The sequence below is a fragment of the Bufo gargarizans genome, chromosome 3, assembly GCF_014858855.1.
Source record: "Bufo gargarizans isolate SCDJY-AF-19 chromosome 3, ASM1485885v1, whole genome shotgun sequence".
In the NCBI taxonomy this organism is placed as follows: domain Eukaryota; kingdom Metazoa; phylum Chordata; class Amphibia; order Anura; family Bufonidae; genus Bufo; species Bufo gargarizans.
The window spans coordinates 102502191-102508300 of record NC_058082.1 but is presented as its reverse complement, the minus strand read 5'-3'; the positions used below and the strand labels follow the sequence as shown (position 1 = coordinate 102508300).

Sequence of the window (6110 nt, the reverse complement as noted above, 5' to 3'; positions counted from 1 at the left end):
GATTGTTATATTAATTATCTTACCGCAAAAATATATACCTTAAATTCCTGCTTATTCTGGGCTTTGCAGTCAAGGAGACAGTCCTATTAAATGACGTCTGTCTATTCAGTCAGAGGGGAAGGTTGTCAATCACTAATGGGGCAGTCTCCTTGATTTCAGCTGCATTTGCAAAATTGTAAAGATGTTTTCTCAACTCCACTAGCCAGATGCTAAGTGTCTAATTGCTGGGTCCCCCACCTTTTAAACAGGGATTTGAATGGAGCTGTGGCCATACCATGGAGTTGAATGGACTGGTATCGTGCATTGGCACACAGGTCTCCCATTCTCATTATCCATCCCAGTAGTGGGGGGGCACCAGCACTCAAACACTTGCCACCTATCCTGTTACTTCTGCCATAAACAATGGCCTCTGACTAACACAAGGTATCTAGACATCTGGGACATTTACACTGCTTTTAGAAAAAAATGAAGTGTCTAATTCCTCTAAAGTGGACTGGTCACCAAGATCCAGTGCGTGAAGAGGTGAGGAACCGCACTCTCGAATCTTGATACCGGTGCCAATCAAGGGCTTATTAGGCCGTATCCAGGTAATCAAATATTGAGGCACTCAGTCTGGAAGTTATGCAAATAAAGTAAATTTTATTCTTTCATTTTTTCTATGCCATCCATAGGCCCGTTATATGTTAAAGGGTAACAGATTAATTTCTGACCAGACGTTTCGGTCACGGTGGACCTTCATCAGTGGTCATGTTATCTGTGTGTGGAGAGTATGGGTTTGCCTGGGCGCTGGATGCAGAGAAATCCAGCGCTCTGCATCCAGCGCCCAGGCAAACCCATACTCTCCACACACAGATAACATGACCACTGATTAAGGTCCACCGTGACCAAAACGTCTGGTCAGAAATTAATCTGTTACCCTTTAACATATAACGGGCCTATGGATGGCATAGAAAAAATGAAAAATGAAAGAATAAAATTTACTTTATTTGCATAACTTCCAGACTGAGTGCCTCAATATTTGATTACCAAGATCCAGTGCAACCTGTTATAGAGCAGGAGGAGCTGAGCAGATTGCTACTCTTGCTTTTTTACTTCCTGAACAGCTATCAGTACAGGAGGGAGGTGATGGCATTGTGTGCATACAGAGGTAGCTGTCGGTCACTGGTCACACCTCCCTTCTGTACTGATATAGCAGAGATAAATTGCAGGCTTTACTGAATCCTTTCCCACAAATGTATATCCAGTGCTTCAGCTGGAGAGAAACTACAACTTCCAGAATGCCTCGTTCACTTCTGTGGGAGTGCTTGCATGATAGGAGTTGGTTTCACAGCAGCTGGAGTGCTGAAGGTTGCTGACCCCTGCTCTGTAATATGGTGCTTTCAGAATGCATTGCATCTTTGGGTGACAGGTCCTCTTTAAAAGGGGTTGGCAGCTTTTTTGCAGGGGGAGGGGTAGAATGCCCTCAGCTGGCTAGACCTGCAAACAAGAAATATACTTATCTGCTTCCTGTCCTTGGATACCTCAGTTGGGTTTCCCGCCATCAGCATCCACTCTGACAGTGGCCTGCTCCCCTTGCGTTGTCAGTTGGTCATGTGACACAAGGGGCAAGTCACTGCTGCAGGCAGTGATTGGCTGCAGCTGGTAACAGGTGACCCAGCAGTGGGGATCAGGTAAGTATGCTTCCCTTTTCTAGGTCTAGCCAGGAGTAGGTTTGCCAAAACCCAGTCTCCAAAAGGTGGCCCCCCACCCCCTTTAGGCTTTTTGGCTGCTTTTTGATTGTGCACCATGCAGATTCCAAGTGCTTGGCACTAAAATCTGTACAAGTCAAAGCGAGATCAGCACCAAACAGCTGATATGTATTGCCATATTGAAAACTGATATATAGCTGTATTAACTCACAGGTGCTGACTCGAGGTATTAACTTGGCATGTGCTCGACTGTGGTATACTGGAGTTAATCATGGACTACAGACTGTAAGGTGAGACCTGCTTTACATTCTTTACACTTGGATGTATATCTTAATGTAAGCTACATATGCACAAATGGATCTTGCATGTCTTGCCTGTTTTCAGTTGCTCTATGATGTATGCATGTACAGTGCTAGGTTAGTGTCCATCCTAAGGTTACTGCACCATGTATGAATGGTCTACCAGATGTTTAAGAATTTTCCAGAGTCTTTGGCATAATCCAGTGTGTGATAAGAGTACCAGTCATTACACCTTTCACTTGCATAGAAGTAATCAGAAGGCACTACCTTACAAAGATGCTTGCTCATTTTGCATAAAAATGTACCTCCTGTTTTTTCAATTCTCTAGGCTTCAAGAACTGTTGGGAAGATGTCCTGTGGACGACCTACTCGATCCATTAAATCAATTTATGGATTCCTTTTATACTTTTAAATAAAGCTTTTATTTTTATACTTATCAGTATGTGTAAACTTTATTTTTTTCTCTTGGTTTTACATAGTGTTTGCCACTGAACATTTTAGTAGGTGCAGACATTACAGAATGAAAACATAGTAAGAAAAAATAGTGATGTAGAGTCGCACTCACCAGATCTTGCAGTCGTCCAGAATGCAGCAGCCTGGAGCCCTAGATCCATAAAGGCTCCTACATATAAAGTTCAATAAATAACTGAGGCAGCATGTCCGGTGAAAGAGTCCCTTTATTGGGAACTGCTTACATGCAACAATGTGTTAAAAAAAAAAAACTTGCTACGTTTCGGCAATTTTTTTTTTTTTCATCTGACATGCTGCCTCCGTTATTTATTGGACTGAAAATATAGTAAAACATTCAGTTTCAGTGAGGCCATACACCCATTATGAAATGTCCTGGCCTGACATTGGGTGTAGTGCCCCAGAGGCAAAAATTTTGTGCTCTGACTGGGTCACATCCAAAACACTCACCCTTAGGCCTCTGTTACACCAGCAGCTTATCCGACAGGTTTCTCCAGCTCATCCCTCATGACGGCACAACTGGAGGTTGTTCCCTTTTTTTACGTTCTTGGGACAGGAAACAGGTTAAAAGGTCCCTCCACCCACCAGTGTTCTTCCTATCCCTACACGGGATAGATGCAGAGAGGTTCCCTGCTGTAGGGTTGAAGAGATTCTACAAGAACTTTCAGGGCCTAAGGCTTTGGACTAGGATCAGGGGGTGTCTGGCTTCTCCTTCCAGTTCTCGAATAGCCTTGGTAACACCTCGGGGTAGAGTTCGCTTAGCAGCCCAGAACCCACCTGGTGGTGTCCAAGCCTGTAGGTGGGCTTATCCTTACTACCTTTTAAGTGGTTGTGCCAGTACCTCTTAGGAGCAAGCCGGGGGACCTCCACATAACAAGGGATGAGTGAATCTACTTCAGATGAAACACCTGAAGTAGATTCGAATAACTTCATTTGAATACTGTACAGAGCAAACACTATACAGTAGTAGAATGTATTGGCTCAGATGGGCTGGTTATTACTTCGAAGTCTTGTGAGACTTTGGGTAATAACCTTAAACTAATTTCTACTGTCAACCTTTCCCAAACTTGGGTTCTGCTGATCACGCCTCTGTGCCTGAAATGGTCAGCAGCTGGAATGGGGCCTTTTCTCCTCTTACCAACGCTCCATATACAAGTGTTGGCAGAAGCTGCATGATGTTATTGGGTTTTTTAATATATTCGCTGGTGATCGTTGCACTTATCTGTTAAAGCATTTTGTGTAGTGTAAAAATAGAAAAAAAGTGTGCCTAATTGCTGTTCAGCAGTGATTACGCTAAAGCCGTTTGCCATGTCTTAGTGGTGAAATAAAAAATATTTGATCTAACAGTATGTCAGACAGTAGTGCCAGGCCCTGCACAGGGGAGTGGCAGAGGCCTATGTTTCTGGTGCAGGCAGGGGTCACTGCAGTCATATCGTGACCAGCAACCCAGCGGTTCTTGAATGGTTGGCTCCATCTTTGACTTCGTCGCGTGTAACAGACAACCCCAGCCAAGAGTCGGTGGGTTTGTCAGACACGACCCTTAGTTTGCATGGCCCAGGAGCAGGCCCTGTGCCGTCACCTGTCCTAAATCTGACTGTCCTTTTCTGTTCCGTCACCATGAGAATTGTTAATTTCTAATGATGATTAGTTTTCTTAGTCCTAACAGCAGCACAGATGGGGTTAACCACCCCCCATGGACTGGTAGGACCGGGTGGAATTTTTAATGAGCCCAAGTATCAAACCAATAAAATACAAGTATTCCCTATAAAGGAGGGAATCACCCCCAGCCCACTGTTATAGCAAGAAGAAAACTAGCCTTACTAGGGTGGAATATTTGTGTGCTGTTAGGATTAAGGGGAAAAAGAATTATCGTTAGAAATTAACGATTCCCTTACGTCCTACGTTCCCTTGGCAGAATCAAGTATAGTCTGCCCTAAGGCCGAGTATTCAGCTAATCTGGCATCCAGTCTATAATGGGAGATGAATGTTGTTTCAGAGCTCCAGGAGGCAGACTTGCAAATCATGTTGAGAGGAAGACTCCTCTCTGCAAAAGTAGCTACGGCCCTGGTAGAATGGGCCTTCACAAACCCCGGATGGTCTAGAGATTGGGAAACAAAAGATTCCCTTTAATCCAATGACTGTTTACTGGCAAACAGAATTAGATTTTTTATCTTTCCTGAACTCCCTTGATCTATCCACATAGATCTGGAGGCATCTTGAGACGTCCGGAGGAGGTAGAAGGCGTAGAAAGAACCGGGAGGGATATCACCTGGTTGATATTCTGGAACAAAGGAACTTAAAGGGGTTATCCCATCATAATGATCACTGTTAAATCTGTTAATGTTGACAGTGATCATTTTTGTAAATATACTTGATTAACAAATTCCCACCGTTTAGAATAAAATTCATCCCCACTTACCTTATTGTTGTGACTCAGTCTCCCCTGGTTACAGCCACTGCTATTCTCCAGAATTCCGATGGCCGCGCTTGCGCCGAAGACCCCCTTTCTCCCGGCTGGGCCGCTCGCTGTACTGAATGCGCATGCGCGACGGTGACTTCTTCCCAGCCAGAATAGTACAGAGCTGCGAACGCCGGCTCTGTACTATACTGGCCAGAAATAAGTCACCATGGCGCATGCGCATTCAGTCCAGCGTGTGGCTGGGAGAAGACTTCAATCAAGATGAAGCCCGCCCCCAGCCAGAATCCAGGAAGTGAACGGCGCGGTGGCAGCAGGTAAGTATAAAAATGCAAAGTGGGATAACCCCTTTAAGGCCTAAAGTACGGGAGAAATCTTAGAAGGACCCGGTCTTGCAAAAAGATGGTATAGGGCTTGTGTGCTGAGAGCTTGTAGCTCAGAGACCCTTCAAGTTTCCATGTGACTAACTTGAAATCCACCTCCTCCAAAGGCTCAAAGGGGGAGATGCTAACCCCTTGAAAACTACTGATAAATCCCATTGAGGAATGGGTCTCAGTACTGTAGGCTTTAATCTTTAAGCTCCTTTAAGGAACTGTTTGAGCGGGTCCTGAGAAAAAGCCCTGTTGAGGCAAGCTGAGATGGCTGGAACTTGAACCCTCAGAGTAGAAGGAGCAAGGCCGTCTTGCAGGAACTGAAGGATGGCGGAGAGGGGTGGATCTGCAGACACCAGCTCCTTAGAGGTACACCAGGATGAGAAAATCCTCATAATCCGTGAGTAGGCTCTCTTGGTAGAGTCCACTCTTGAATGAGACCGCGTTCTCAGGACTGACTCTGAAAGCCCTTCTATTCTGGAAAGGGACTGATCACCCTCCTGGCTGTCGGGTTAAACCTGTGCAGAGGTGAATGTCCCACGACACCAGGGTCTGCTGAGTGGGGAGCCTCCAATATTTCCCTCGGCTCATTTGGGTGAGCTGGGTAAACCAGGATCTCTTCAGCCAAAACTGTATGATGACTATCACCGATGCCTGATCCTGACGGATTTTCATCAATACCCTCGGAATCATGGAAATGGAGGGAAGATGTAAGCCAGCCTGAACCTGCAGGGTATTGACAGAGCATCTATCGCCAGGGGGTTGTCCTCCCTGTAAAGGAAGCAAAACCTCTCCACCTTGGCGTTGAACCTTGTTGCCATAAGATCCACGTCGGGCATCCCCCACTTCAGGACTATCTGCTTGAATA

At 45.3% G+C, this 6110-nt stretch overlaps 1 long non-coding RNA gene across 1 annotated transcript; it reads left to right on the top strand.

Moving 5' to 3' along the window:
* Positions 1–945: 945 nt before the first annotated feature.
* LOC122932473 lies at positions 946–2426 on the top strand. The gene is made up of 2 exons (XR_006388307.1): positions 946–1978; positions 2316–2426. It is a non-coding gene; the product is annotated as an uncharacterized LOC122932473 (long non-coding RNA).
* The last annotated feature ends 3684 nt before the right edge of the window (positions 2427–6110 follow it).